Raw genomic sequence first — 16,291 nt, forward strand, 5'->3', positions numbered from 1 at the left:
GTAAGTTCTGTTTTTTTTTCTGTCTCAATGTGTACTAGTATTTATTACTTATTTATTTATGCTGGTCCTGGAGCTTGAACTCAGGGGCTGGATGCTGTCACTGAGCTTTTGTGCTCAAGGTTAGCACGACCACTTGAGATACAACTTCACCTCTCTTTTTAGTGGTTAATTGGGAGATAAGGGTTTTACAGACTTTCCAACCAGCTAGCTTCCAACAACAATCCTCAGATCTCATCCTTCTGAATAGTTAAGATTACAGGCTGGAGCCACTGGCACCTAGTTCTATTTACTTTTATATGTTGTTTTTATGTGTGTGATACAGTTTTTGTCCTGGCATAGTAACAACTCATATAATGCAAAGCATTTGCCCTAACAAATCAATGACGTTACATTTGCAAATATTTTAAAGAAAATCTGTATGTGTTTACACATGCACATGGAAAAATGTGACTTGCTCTAGGTTAAACAAGAAGTGAGTGACCATTAAACTTTGGTCATGTGAGTAGTATTGATTTTTGCAAGTGTGAAAATTGAATTCAGAATTCTTGACTTCAGAGAAAAGCTGAATGGGCATTATATTGCCTTGTTTAATTAGTGTACTTCACATTCATTATTTGGGAAGGTCTTAATATTTAAAGAACAGTCTTCTAGCTGAGTGCTGGTGGCTCACACCTGAAATCCTAGCTTTTCAGGAGGTTGAGATCTGAGGATTGTGGTTCGAATCCAGCCTGGGCGGGAAAGATCATGAGACTCAATAAAATACTGAGAAAAAGGCAGAAATGGCTTTATGGTAGAGTGCTAGCCTTGAGCACAAAGAGGCTCAGGGGGAAGAGGGGAGCTGGGAATGTGGCTTAGTGGTAGAGTGCTTGCCTAGCATGCATGAAGCCCTGGGCTCGATTCCTCAGTACCACATAAACAGAAAAAGCCAGAAGTGGTACTGTAGCTCAAGTGGTAGAGCACTAGCCTTGAGCAAAGAGAGGCTCAAGGACAGTGCCCAGGCCCTGAGTTGAAGCTCTAGGACTGGCCAAAAAAAAAGGGCTCAGAGGCAGCGCCCAGGCCACAGTTCAAGCCCCAGGACCTGAAAAAATAAAAGTTTTAAAAAGAATGGTCGTCTCTTTGAGCAGTAGGATTTATGCTTCTTATATAAATGAAATGATTTACTGAAAATATGAAAGTTTGTTCTTCTTAGTTCAGTTCACACAGTCTAATGCAGAAAGAATTTGCAGAAAACCAGCAATATATCCGTGGAACTAAACTCAGATCTCAGCCTCCTGAGTAGCTAGGATTACAGGCCAGCATTGAACTATTTTTCAAGGCTTACTTTTCATTAAAGATAAATTTATTTGAAATAATGGCTTTGATTTTCACCCTGTAAACCTGCCTGATACTTTGTTGTTGTTCGGGCTGTTAAAGTTTCAAGTCAGAAATTAGCCAATATATAGTAATAAAGCTACAGTACAAATTAGGTCAAACTTCAGACTTGATCAAAGTTCAGGCTTATTTATGTCTATAAAATGACCAAGGAAATGTCTGGGTAGAAGAGTTTGTTCTTATAAGCATTTTGTTCACTTGGTGGTACTGAAAACTTCCCTTGTATTTTGTATTTAAGGGGCCTTTATCTTTTCAGTCAACTCTAGGGCTTTGTTGCTGCATTCTGGAAAGAAAAAATAGCAAGAGGAATGACTCTTCTTCCTGCTCACTCCAGCCTGTGCAATAACCTGACTCAAGATCTGTATAGACCATGTGAAAACTCCTGGGAGAAATGCCAGGGAGCCTCCCCCATTCAGTGCTGCCTTTGATGGTAGTGTAGAAAAGGTAAAGATAGAGAAAATGCAACATTCACAGACTGTTCCCCACACCCCCAAGGGAAGTCATAGTGAGTCTTTCAAATGCTAGGATGTTGCAATGCTGGCAAGTTTTTAGAAGTGGGCCTAAATTTGTGTACGATCAGCAGAATGATCTTAAATGCTTTCTTCACTACAGGGAACCATCAGCTTTTAAATATCAGCCATCTAAATTATCTTCTATATCTCTTCTAATTTATGAGAAAATGGCCTACAGGTAATGGTGGTATCTGAATACACACATTATTTTCTCCTGAAACCCCAGGAGACCAGAAGAAAGAGGTTTTAAAGACAGCGTTAGCCCACAAGGATAAAGAGTTGGTGAGAGTTTGATCAGTGTGTATTGGGTTAGGGTTAGATAGAATTTTTATTGTGTTATTGCAAAGTAGGGTTTAATGACTGGGTTGCTAGAATTTGCTGTATGTTTCAAAAAGCTAGAAGAAATTAATTTAATTTCAAATAAAGATAAATATTTAAAAATGATGAATGATTTATTTAAGCATTAAATATCAAACCATCCCATAATACCCCATACATATGTATAGCTTTTATGTTTTTACATACCACTTAAAAACTAGCCAGGTATGATGGTTCACACCTGTAATCCCAGCACTTAGGAGTCTGAGACAAGAGGATCATGACTAGATTTAGACTGGCCTACACAGTGACACACTGTCATAAAAGGGCTGGGAGCTAGGCGCCGATGGCTCACACCTGTAATCCTAACTATTCAGGAGGCTGAGATATCGAGGATTATGGTTCAAAAAAAAGCTAAGCAGGAAAGTCTATGGGACTCTTATCTCCAATTAACTATCAAAAAAAGCTGGACGTGGAGCTATGGCTGTAGTGGTAGAGTATTAGCTTTGAGCAAAAAGAAGTTCAGGTACAGTGCTCAGGCCCTGAGTTCAAGCCCTAGGACTAGCACACAAAAAAAGTGGGGCTGGGAATGTAGCTTATTCCCAATGGGAAATGTGTGATTACTGCACGCAAGGCCCTGGGTTCTATCCTCTAGCACCCCTCAGAAATTTTAGTTTCAAGCCAGGTGCTGGTGGCTCACATCTGTAATCCTAACTATTCACTAGGCTGAGATATGAGGATCACTGTTCAAAGCCAGCCCTGGCAGGAAAGTACGTGAGACTCTTACCTCCAGTTAACGACCAGAAAACCAGAAGTGGAGCTATGGCTCAAAAGTAGTAGAGAACTAAGCTTGAGCAAAAGAGCTCAGAGACAGTGCCTAGATCCTAAGTTCAAGCCCCACAACTGAAAAGAAATTAATTTCAAAATTGACAAAACATTAGGACAGGAAAACAGGTATGGGCAGGGAGGAAGGGCAGCAATGGAACTTGTGCTGCAGAGGAATTTAGAGGAATTGTTTGATTCTTAAAATTTTGCCCATGTAACATTGATACAAATAAAAATAATCCAAATACAGCGCTTACAAACTCTATAAAAATAAAGAGGTTAATATTAAAATCTTATGTTTACTTGGTAAATTTAGCTGCTGCATCCATTGAAGCCCTTCCTGAAATGAAAGCATGCAGTCCATCTCTCCCTATTTGGGGCTGTTGATTTTTGGTGTTTGGGATCAAGTGTAGGCCTCACACATGCTAGACAACTTACTCTACCACAGATCAACACACCCAGCCCTCCCCTTCCTATTATTTATTTTTTATTGTGAAAATACCGTACAGAAGGGTTACAATTATATGAGCAAGATAACGAGTACATTTCTTATCAAGCATTGTAGCCTCCTCCTTTGTTTCCCCTTCCCATCCCTTTCTATACCCCCATATTATTTTTTTATTGTTATTATAAAGATGAGGTGATGTACAGAGGGGTTATAGTTATGTAAGTCAGGTAAAGAGTACATTTCTTTTTGAACCACATCACCCCTTCTCTCTCTCCTAGTTCTCCCTGCAATCCCCACCTACAAGTTGTATAGTTGATTTTAACATAGTTGTATAGTTCATTTTACCATAGTGTCTAGTGAGTACCACTACTGGTTTTGTTCTCTCTATGTTCCTCTTTTTTTTTTTTTTTTGGTCAGTTGTGGGGCTTGAACTCTGGGTCTGGGCACTGTCCCTGTGCTCTTCAGCTCCAGGCGAGCGCTCTACCACTTGAGCCACAGCGCCACTCCCAGTTTTCTGGTGGTTAATTGGAGTCTCATGGACTTTCCTGACCAGGGTGGCTTTGAACCATGATCCTCAGATCTCAGCCTCCTAAGTAGCTAGAATTACAGGTATAAGCTACCAGTGCCTGGCTTAGACATTGTCTTCTACATACAATAACATGAATGAATATTAATGAGAGAGCTAGAAGGTGCTCCAAAATCCCAACCTTGGGCTAACCCTTGCTGGACCTGTTAGAAAAAGTCCTCCAGGAAATAGTGAACATACAGAGCATGAGACAGTCCTAACGCAGCAAAAATGGATCCATTCAAAGCCAATGTTTTACCAGGCTTGTTTGTGTATATATTCATCCAAAGCCTGGTTTACCAGGCTTGTGTACACAAAAAAAGTGAAATTGATGCCTCAATACATTTCACTTATGTTCTAGACAAATATACTAGGAGGTTCCTTTTGCATGAAATCACTATCATGGATATCTGTGTATTATGATGCTGCTTGTGATTTTTGTTGCATGTACTTTGTCTTCAAATTTGAATTGTAAATGGTATTTCTTCTCCCTGCCCTCTATATCAGATTCCACAGATCATGCATTCAGTGGGCACTTAATAAATCTAAGCACATATTTGAACATATATCAGGATATCAGGTTAGTACTGATGGAACACTAAGAGAAAATACCTTCCCTGCCCTCAAGTTAAAGTCTATGAGAGGAGATCAGGTGTGAACTAACAAGGGGAAAACATCCATGAGGACATTACAAACCTAGAAAGGGATTCAAGAGTCCAGAAAGTCGGTTCTTCCGAAAGTTATGAGTGATGATGTACTCAGTAAGAGTACAAGCAAGTTTAAAAGGTTTTAGCTGGGTATGGTAGTACTCATCTGTAATTTCAGCTACTGAGGAGGCAGAGATATGAAGGATATGATTTGAGGCCACCGTGGGCAAAATGTTAGCAAGACTATCTCAAGCAATAAAACACTGTCTAATAAAACACACAAAAAGGCCAGGAGTGGAGCTGTGGTTTCATGTGGTACCTTAAGCACAAAAGCTTAGGGATAGCACCTAGTTCCTGAGTTCAAGGCCTAGAACCAAAAAAAAAAAAAAAATGACGTCGAGCTGTGGCTGTAGAGAATTAGCCTTGAGCAAAAGAAGCTCAGATAACACCCAGGCCCTGAGTTCAAGCCCCAGGACCGGTACACACACAAAAAGAAAACAATATTGTTGCCGGGCACCAGTGGCTCATGCCTGTAACGCTAGCTACTTAGGAGGCTGAAATCTGAGGATTGGGGTTCAAAGCCAGCCTGGGCAGGAAAGTCCATGAGAGTCTTATCTGCAATTAATCACCAGAAAACCAGAAGTGGTGCTGTGGCTCAAGTGGTAGAGCTCTAGCCTCGAACTGAAGAGCTAAGAGACAGCACTCAGGCCTGGAGTTCAAGCCCCAGGACCAACAAAAATAAACACAAAAACAACAACAAAAAACCACAATATTTAACAGGAATTCAAACATCTAAGAGTAGTGTTGTTGGAAATTCCATATGTCCTGCCTTAATAGAAATATTTAAAATTAATGTTTGCATAATAACATGCCACTGTCCATTACATCTAAGTCTCTGTCTCTTTTTGTGGGGAGTGGAGAAAGAGTTTATGTAGTTTGAGCTGACCCCAACCTGGTTATATAGGCCAGGTTTGCTTAGAATTCATAATCATTAGGACTCAGCCTCTTGAGTGCTAGGATTACAGGTATGCACCTCCATGCTTAGTTTAGACATCTCTTTTTTTTTTTTTTTGGCTAGTCCTGGGGCTTGAACTCAGAGCCTGGGCACTGCCCCTGTGCTGCTTTTACTCAATGCTAGTGCTCTACCATTTGAGCCACAGCACCTCCTCTGGCCTGTTCTATTTATGTGGTACAGAAGAATTGAACCCAGGGGTTCATGCATGCTAGGTAAGCACTCTACCACTGAGCCATATTCCTAGCCCTATATTTAATAATCTCTTGAGGCTTAACCATACCACTAAATGATATTTACTTGAGAGTAATATGCTTGTTTATTTTTGTGCTGTAACTGGGGCTTGAACTCAAGCCCTCGGGCTCTTCCTTGGCTTTTTCCCTACCACTTAAGCTACACCTCTACTTCTGGCTTTTTACTGGTTAATTAGAGATAAGAGTCACTCAGACTTGTCCACCCAAGCAGGCATTGAACCTCAAGCCTCACATCTCAGGCTCCTGGGTAGCTAGGATTACAGGCATGAGCCACTGGTACCTAGCTAATATACTTAATTTTAAAATTCATAGATAGGAAAACTCAATTTAATGAAATGATTACAAAATCAGAATATGGACAAAACTAAATCTGGATACTTTAAGTAAACCTAATTTTTTTTTTCAGTCATGGGGCCTGAAATCTGGGCCTGGGTGCTGTTCCTCAGCATTTCAGCTCAAGGGTAGCACACTACTACTTGGGCCACAATGCCACTTTTGACTTTTTCTGCTTATGTGGTGCTAAGGAATCGAACCCAGGGCCTCATGCATGCAAGGCAAGCACTTTTCCACTGAGCCACCTTCCCAGCCCCCTAAAATTTAACTTTGTATGAGTGCTATGGCATATAGACAGAAGAGAGTTTGCAACAGGCCAGAGCTTGCTCTCTTTAGAAAAGCCTCCTTATAGGACAGAGTACCCTATGTACATGAGGCTGGCCACCAAACTATATCGCGTCACATAAATCGTTTGAACAAACACCTGGCTTCCTTGTGGGAATCTGGACTTTTGGCAGTTGCCAGGCAAAGAGAGAGAGAGAGAGTGTGTGTGTGTGTGTGTGTGTGTGTGTGTGTGTGTGTGTGTGTGTGTGTGTGTGTGTGTGCTCACACACACACATAGTGAAGTAAAATAAAATGCTTGGTGAGGAGTATCTGCTAGGCTTGCTTTATTGTCTATAAGCAGTGCTTCAAGCTCCAAGCTGTGTTGAAGAGAAAGCAGAGGTTTGGGTGTCTTTGTCCTCTTCTCTTCCTCTCACGTACCCTTTGAGTCCCTTGAGTCCATTTGGCTTATCTTAGGGATCCTCCCTTTGAAATAGCCTATTCTAATGGTGTTTGTTTTGGTTCATTTATGTTGTGCCATCTCCCCTCAGCTTTACAGAACAAATATAAATAAAAGCACTATTATATTTACATTAAATATTTCCAGGTCACAAGACATTACAAAAACAATTTTTATTCATCTTCCTTGAGAAAGTAGTTTTTGAAAGCCACAGAAAACTCTTAAGCTCCTTTGTTTGGACCAAATTAGTGATTGTTTTTTCTCTCTCTGATTCTAACAGTAGAGTCTTTCTTGCCTCCCTCGCTCTATGGAGGCAAGCTGTTTTGGGCTGGTTCATAAGTAAATAGGTCATAATCTGCAGTCCATTCAAAAGTGACGTCTTTATGAAAGCATTTATTTGTCCTACAGAGAAAGCACTGGCTCATTTCAAATATTGTTCTCTGCTGAGCTCAGAATGCTAGAGAGCACACATTGCACATTTTGTTTTAAATACAATAGTATAACTGTTCCTTTTTTCTTGATGGTGGTACAAATATTTCCCTGGGAAAGCACTACCAAATAGGTAGGACTTTTAGAAATTTGTGTGGAATTATACACAACAATGTCATAGCTAAAAAAAACAAAACAAAAAAAACCAAAGCTTCCAGAAGACAAGACGAGTAAGTCTTGGTGGAGTCCTAAATCAAGACCATGGGGTAAGATGTGCTAAGGTGGTGTTTTCTTAGATACCTCAGAAGCACAGTTTGACAAAGTAGATAAATTATACTACTGCAAAGATCATAAAGAATAACTATTTAGAAAGACTAATCCTTGGGCTGGGAAGGTGGCTCAGTGGTAGAGCGCTTGCCTTGCATGCATGAGGCCCTGGGTTCAATTCTTCAGTACCACATAAGCAGAAAAAGCCAGAAATGGCACTGGTGCTCAAGTGGTAGAGTGCTAGTCTTGAGTGAAGAGCTGAAGGACAGCATCTAGGCCCAGAGTTCAGGGCCCACGACCGACAAAAAGAAAAAGAAAAAAAAAAACTAACCCATGGAATATGTGAAAAATTATAAGCCATATATCATATCTGGCTTATATAGAATATATGAAGAATCTTTAGTCTTCATCAGTAAAAAAGGAAAAAAAAGATAGGAAAGGAACACTTTTTTCCAAAAAAAAAGATATAAAAATTACCAAAAACACATGAAAAGGTGTTTACTATCATTAGTTATCAGGGAACTGCACATGAAAACCACAATGATAAGTCACAGCATGACGATGGCTGAACCAAAGAACTGTTGACAAAGACTGGGAGCAAATCATCTACAGTAACAGTACCTCAAACCATTAAACATAGGCATGGTAGTGCATGCCTGTACTCTCTGTTACTCAAGAGGCATAGGTAGAAGGATCATAGTCCAAGGTTAGCCCAGGCAAACCCTATGCTGAATTTTAAAATGGAACAAAACTAAATGCAAAAGGATTTGGTGTGGGCTGGGCAAGGTGGCTGACACCTGTAATCCTAACTACTCAGGAGGCTGAGATCTGAGGATTACAGTTCAGAGCCAGCCAAGGCAGGAAAGAACGTGAAACTGTTATCTCCAATTACAAAAAAGCCAGAAGTGGCACTATGGCTCAAGTGGTAGAGCACTCACCTTAGGCAAAAAGTAGCTCAGATCCAGAGTTCAAGCCCCAGTATCATAAAAAATAACAAAAATAAGAGCATGGAGGTTTGGCCCAGTTGATAGAGCACTTGCCTAGGAAGCATGAGGCTCTGACATCAATACTCAATATCAGCAGAATAAAAAATTTAAGCATAGAGTTCCGTGACCCAGAAATTCTAGTCCTAGGTGTATATAAAAAGAAACGAAAACGTAATTTTTACAGAAGAACTTGTATACAAATGACCATAGCAGCATTATAATAGCCATAGTCGGAGGGCTGGGAAGTGGCTCAGTGGAAAAGTGCTTGCCTTGCATGCATGAGGCCCTGGGTTCGATTCCTCAGTACCGCATACGTAGAAAAAGTCGGAAGTGGCACTGTGGCTCAAGTGGTAGAGCGCTAGCCTTGAGCTGAAGAGCTGAGGGACAGCGCCCAGGCCCAGAGTTCAAGCCCCACAACCAGCAAGATAAATAAATATTAATTAAAAAATATATATATCCGTAGTTGAGGCGGGGGAGGGGGGGACTCAAATGTCTATCAGTTGATGAATGCATGAATAAAATGTATTTGTATACTGGAAGATTATCCAGCCATATAAAGAACAAAGTATAAAAGAAAAAAGAACCAAGAACTGATACATGCTACATTGAAAACATGTCACAAAATAGCACACAGTATGTGATCCCACTTCCTTGAGGTTTTCAGAATAGGCAAATCCGTAGTGCAGGAAGCAGACTAGTATTAGGACTAGCTTAGGATTCCCTCTTCCCTCCCTCTTCCCTTTCTTTCCCCTCCCTCCATCTTTCCCTTCCTCCCAGTACTAGGACTCTCTCTCTCAAAGCTGGTGCTCTACCATTTGAGCCATGCTTCTGGCTCTTTGTTATTTAATTCGAGAGAAGAGGCTTATGGATTTGTCTGCCTAGGCTGGCTCTGAACCGTAATTCTTAGATCTCAGCCTCTTGCATGGCTAGGATTATAGGCATGAGTCACTTGCTTGTTGTGATTCTTTTTGAAAATTGTTATTTTCTTTTATTATTGTTATTATAAAGGTGATGTACAGAGGGGTTACAGTGATATAAGTCAGATGATGAGTACATTTCTTTTTGGAGAATGTCACCTCTTCCCCATCCCTCCCTTCTCTATGCACAAGTTGTGTAGTTCATTTTTGTTTGTTTTCCTGATGATTGTCATTCTGACTGGAATGCAATAGGATCTCAGTGTAGTTGTTTCTTGCATTTCCTTTATGGTTAAGGGTGTTTAACACTTCTTTATCCATTAGCCATTTGTGTTTCTTCTGCAAACTCTTTGCAGTTCACTTGTTCACTTATTAAATGGATTATTTGTTCTTTTGGTATTTAATTCTTTGAGGTCTTTGTATGTTCTAGATATTAGTCCTTTACCCATTGAATATTTTACTTTCCTTGTTGCATCATCGCTACATATTTTATTTGTCTATGTTTTATTTATACTATCTCTCTCTACCTCACTAACACACTAAGAAGCAGTACTTCTCAAAGTCTGCTTCTCAGCCATTTGTTTATAGTCCTTATGAAGGTCTCAGCTTCTTGCATAGTGCTTGGGACCTAGTGGAATACAGTATGTTTTTTTTTCATTTAAATATGATAAAGATTTAACTTCTTATAGCCACTCAGCCTCCACGGCATGCTAGTTTCTCAGCTTCCTGTTTCCCTCTCAGTCCTGGGCCTCTGGGCCCTTCCTGCCTCCTGAACTCCTAACCTGGCATGGTCAATCATGTGATCATCTGGTAATGACCACAAGGGTAGGAATGTAACCTCTGGCTAGATTCTTTGAGAGAAGCTGACCTGCTCAGCTATGAGACTAAGCCTGGAGCACGGGAAACAAAAAGCTAAGGAAGAAGGCCAGGCACTGGTGACTCATGCCAGTAATCCTTGCTACTCAGGAGGCTGGGATCTGACAATTGACAATCGATAATCGCAGCCTAGCCTGGAAAGACTTCAAGACTTTATCTCCAGTGAACCACTAACAAAGCCAGAAGTGGAGCTGTGACTGAAGTGGTAGAGTGCTAACCTTGAACATAGATGCTCAGGGTCAGTGCCCACGCCCTGAGTTTAAGTCCCAGAACCAGCACACAAATCAAAAAAGATAGCTGGGTGCCAGTGGCTCAAACCTGTAATCCTAGCTACTCAGGAGGCTGACATCTGAGGATCGCTGCTCAAAGCCAGCCTGGGCAGGAAAGTCCGTGAGACTCTTATCTCCAATAAACCACTAGAAAACTGGAAATGGTGCTGTGGCTCAAGTGGTAGACTGCTAGCCTTGAGCTGAAGAGCTCAAGGACATGCACCCAGGCCCAGAGTTCAAGCCTCACAACTGACCAAAAAAGCTAAAATTTGAAGAGCAAAGTATGGGAGTCCATGTAGGCAAGTTCAGTGAGCAATCTAGTTCCTTCAGATAGTCTTATAGCAGCCATAGCACCACAGACACTATAAAGCTCCAAGCAGGTTTTGATGTGGTAGAAATACACAGATATGAAATTTATTTCCATACATATTTGATAAATACTTCCTGAATGCCAGTAAGTGACAGTCGTAGCACTGTAAATGAAAAAGATGAGTAGAATATGGCTTTAAATCTTCAACCCTCACAGACTAGTGAATATATGCTATTTTTATTTCTCAGAACACCCTTCTTCGGAGTTTGACCCTGCTCCTGCTGTGGGTTTCAGGGGTATTGTTAATCCTGGATGTATTTCTGAGCAAAGCTAGATCCATCTTGGGACTTCCTGTTGGTTTGGGGCAAAACCATTTCCTTAGATGTTCCAAGTGGTTTCTACCACTGGCAACCAAGGTCCTGTTTAATAGGACATTCCTACAAGGTATAGGTGAGGCGATCTGTGTCCTCTTTGTCTTCCATGGCCATATATTCCCATTTGCTTTGTGTTTTACTGGTACCAGGATTTGATCTCAGGGCTTTGTACTTGCTTGGCTTGCTTGCTTGACTCACGGCACTCTACCTACTTGAACTACATTTCCAGCTTGGTTATTTAGGAAATGAAGTATCTCGGATTTTTTTCTGCTGAAGTGGCTTTGAACCTTGATCCTCCAGATCTCAGCCTCCTGAGCAGTTAGGATTATAAGCCTGAACTGTAATCTGCAAGATTACTTTTGCAGGTCTTACATGCTTCTCAAATTCAGTGGTAGTACTAGGGTTGGCACTTAAGGCCTCTTGCTGGCTAGGTAAGCACTCTACCACTTGAGCCATAGCCACAGCCCTTGCTGCTTTAGGTTATTAGAGTCTCATGCTTTTGTCCTGGCTGGTCTTGGACCTTGATCTTCCTACCTCTCCCTCCTAGGTAACTAAGATTACATTTCTGAAGTACCACACCAAGACCCTTCACTTCTCCTGCAAGGCAAATATATGCCACTTAGCCAGTTTGGCCCACTGATGTCCTTAAAGCAGCTGTGAAGGGAAACCTCCATCTTATCCTGTGGGGAAAAGAGGTTGTGACATTTTAAGTCACACTGAGAATCCAGAAAACATGGAATGCAGTGTGACTGATTATTGTTTCAAACTGTAGGAAGCTATTTCTCTGAAAGGGGAAAAGTGCACTAAGTATAGAACAAGAGAAACACCAACCCAGTGCTTTCAACTGAGAACTGAATTTCATTAGAGTCATAGTTACTGTCAATTGTCTCATTGGTGGTTCTGTTTGGACTGAGATCTGATTTTCTCTTCAGTTTTCACAGTTGGCATTCTTACTTCCCCTTGTGTAACTTTTTGGGGGAAAAATAAATATGAATCAGATTTTGTTTTTAGCTCCCAACAAAAAGACTTTAAAAAGTACAATAGAGCAGACCCTGATCAAAACATTGATATCCCAGTGGAATATGTTACAGGAATGTGGTAATTCCTCTGCCTTGCTTTGTTTCACATTTGTGATTGGACAGTTGGTCATGCACCTGTCATCCTTCCAATTCCTTTAGCTCTTTTTAGACTTCCTCTTTTCTGTTGTTGGGTTTTTTTTAAATGCTATTGACAAACATGAAGCCTATTGCTGGATGTTTTCCAGACAACTTTGTGACTACTAATCTTCTGCTATGTTTGGATCTTTAGCAACCTTCCCAAGATTCAGAGAATGGTCAGACAGCCTTCCAAAATTGTCTTCCCTTAAGCTAGGTGCCAGTGGCTCATGCCTGTAATCCTAGCTATTTCAGGAGGCTGAGATCTGAGCATCTTGGTTTGAAGCCAGACCAGGCAGGAAAGTCCATGAGACTCTCATCTCCATTTAATCACCAAAAAACCAGATGTGGAGCTATGGCTTCAGTGACAGTATACCAGCCCTGAGTGAAAAAGCCAAGGACAGCACCCAGACCCTGAGTTGATACCCTAGGACCAGCATACATACACAAAATCCAACTCATCTCTGACGTCCAGGTAGCACATTGGACCAGTGACAAAAAATATTTAGGGAGTGGGCCCTGGGCATCAGTATTTGGGTAAATATCCCCCAAACTGAGACTAGTATGCCTCTGGGGAAAAGCAAATTGCTATTCTTTCCACACCCCCTGCAAGTGTCATGATTTTAAAATGTACTATGTTTTTGTTGAAGAACAGCACATGAGCTCTCATTTCAAAGTTGAAGTGCCACAGAATCCATGAAATTTATGGTTGAACAAGGACTTAAGGGCAAATATCCCTAAAGGACCATTCGCCATACAAAAAGGAACAAACAGAAGGCTGCGGCATAGCTTGAATGATAGAGAGCCTCCCTAGCAAGCCCAAAGCTCAGAGTTCTGTCTGTAGTACTGAAAAAAAACACAAATAGAAGATAATATAAATCAATGTATTCTCAAACTAATTTCCAAGTATAGAACTTACGACTTTTTTGTGGGTCTTGCAACTTGAACTCGGGGCCTGGGCACTGTCCCTGAGCTCTTTTGCTCAAGGTTGGTGTTCTACCACTTTGCACAGCACCACTTCCTATTTGATGAGTAGTTTATTAGAGATAAGAGTCGTCTCCAGACTTTCCTGCCTGGACTCGCTTTGAACCATGATCCTAGGATCTCAGCCTCCTGAGTAGCTAGAATTATAGGCATGAGCTACCAGCACCCAGCAGAACTTCATACTTTTTCAAAGAGCACTAGACCTGCTTTTTCTTGGGGTGTTGACTTGGACGTTCCCATGCAATTTTGAATCTAGTGGTTCTACTGAATATGGAATGCTGTGTGACTCACTGGGATGTTTACTCTTTGGATTCTTTAACAGTCTACCTCCTGATCTCCTACCTTTGATGTTAACTGGCTAAAGCTGTGGTTCATTTCCTGTTATGTGTTAACTTTGGAATTAAATGCACATATGAAGTCAAAGCAACTGAATGGCCCAGGTCAGCTGTCCTGTTTAGGATCACATCTGTGGTTTTGAAAGGCCCAAGTCCAACAAACTGGCTTGTCTTCTCTCCTTCCTCCCCCTAGATGGAGGCCTCTCCTTTGAGGGCAGGCTTACTAAGAGAAGCCTCCTGTTGTCTGGGCCAGGAGTTCACTTTTTCTATGCTGAATCACATATTTTGCTGCTTGGGAAAGGTATATGACCAAACTAAAGTTGAGACTTTGTCTCAGTAGCATGTAAGGCCTTGTATTGAACATCCTTTACTCCTAACATTCTGAATATAACAATATGGTACATGCTGGGTGAAGTGGCTCAATTCTGTAACCCTAGCTATATGACGGGGGGGGGGGGGGGGAGGGAGATGAAGAAGATAAGAGTTCAAGGCTAGCCTAGGTAAAAAGTTAATGCACCCCACCTCAACCAATAAAAGCTGAGTATGATGGTATACATCTGTTATTCCAGCTACATGGGAAACATAAATAGGAGCATTAATGTCCAGGCTGGCCCAGGCATAAATGTGTGAGACCCTATTTAAAAAATAAAAGCTCAGGGATATGGCAAAAAATAATCTCATTCTTACCCAGCAAGTTTGAGGCCCTGATTTCAAATAAAAAATATATAGTAATGATATGGTATAGATTTGCTTGTTGATTTGTAGAAGGAGTAGAGATGAGGCATTATGGGCAAGTCATACAGAATTTGGAGTCAGAGATGCTTGCTTTCACTTCATTCAGTTCAAAATACTAAGATCATAAACTTGAACTTCATAAATTGGTTATGCAAACTAAATGAGATCATATAAATTATACACAGTAAATGTTGTTCCCCAAGCAGTCACCTATATGATCATATATTAGAAAAAATCATAGTTTTATTATATTTTCTGTCATAGAAAAGTATTGTCATTACTGATCTGATCTGGTACTCTACTACTTGCCAGACTTGTTGATTAGAAGGTAGATAAAACCATAACATGATCTGTTAGCAAGCCATTTAGGAGCTAGACAGGGAAAAAACTAAACGCAAATAATCGAATAAGTAACATGAGGCAGTTAATAAGCAGAGCGATGTTCTTTTTTTAACTGTTATTACTAAGTACTTATACAAAGGGGTTACAATTTTGTCAGTCAGGTTATGAGTAAAATGTATCTTATTCTAAGCTGAGAATGATCCCCTATAGCCTAGAGTAGAGCCTTGGGCTGCAAGTTCAAGGACTGAGGAAGAGTAGGAATTCCTGGAGGGAGAAACACCACAGACCTCTATGCAGTTAACACAGTGTGTTGCTCTGCTTCACACGGGTCTAGTCTGTTAGGAGAGTCAAACCTCTCCCCATTCTGAGGATGCCCAGCTTGGTTTACAAATTATTTAAGTTCACATGAAATAGGTCGACAGAAGACACAAATTTAACTTCTATTTGATATGGATACTCTCACAAAAACCCAAGGAAGTGCCCAAATCAGTGTATTTTTTGCATTAGGTTGAACAAATAAGAGACCATTGTGGAAAAATTATGGGTTAACTAAAGGAAAAGAATTATTTTAAGAATGCCTGTTTGTTGAGGACAAACAGACCACCAGAACTCCCATTGAAGGATGTTTGTTTTCTCCTGGGCCAGAGAGGGTATCTTTCCAACAGGAGATTTGCTCTCCTGTTTTCAGGGAAGAAGGAAAAGAAGTTTAGAATGCCTGCCCTTCTTTCATCTGCTCTCTTTCAAAAGGTGCATTTGTCTGAAATAATCCTTATGTCAGTGGCATGTTGTGCCACTTCAGCTGCATTTTGTGACAGGTGCACCCTTGAGCCAAGTAAGATGGGAGCCAATGGCCACAGAATACAGATTTCAGCTTATGATTCAAGGAGAAATAGCAAGAGCTATGAACTCCTGCATTGTCCTCATTCACCAGTTCTGAGCCAACTCCTGGGGATCACACAGATGGCAGAGCATCATGACTGTCCATCTTATCAGGACACCATGCAGGATGTATGGGAGTTTGGCAAATGAACAAAAGAAAGGAAAATGGAGCTTCAGATGGGCAAAGGCTCTAGCAAACCAATATTTGACATTTTATATACTTTTCAAACAGGAATCTAAAAATATGATCTGCTTGATAAAAAAAAAAATATAGTAAAAAGTCTGAGCTACTTAGGATGCTTTGATCTGAGGATCAGGTTGGAAGCCATCCTGGGCAGGAAAAGTCTGTGAGATGCCTCTCCAGTTAACTACCAAAAACCCACAAGTGGAGCTATGGCTCAAGCAGTAGAGTGCCAGCCTTGAGCGAAAAC

This window comes from Dipodomys spectabilis, unplaced genomic scaffold, assembly GCF_019054845.1.
Source record: "Dipodomys spectabilis isolate Male_0828 unplaced genomic scaffold, ASM1905484v1 ptg000526l, whole genome shotgun sequence".
Classification (NCBI taxonomy): domain Eukaryota; kingdom Metazoa; phylum Chordata; class Mammalia; order Rodentia; family Heteromyidae; genus Dipodomys; species Dipodomys spectabilis.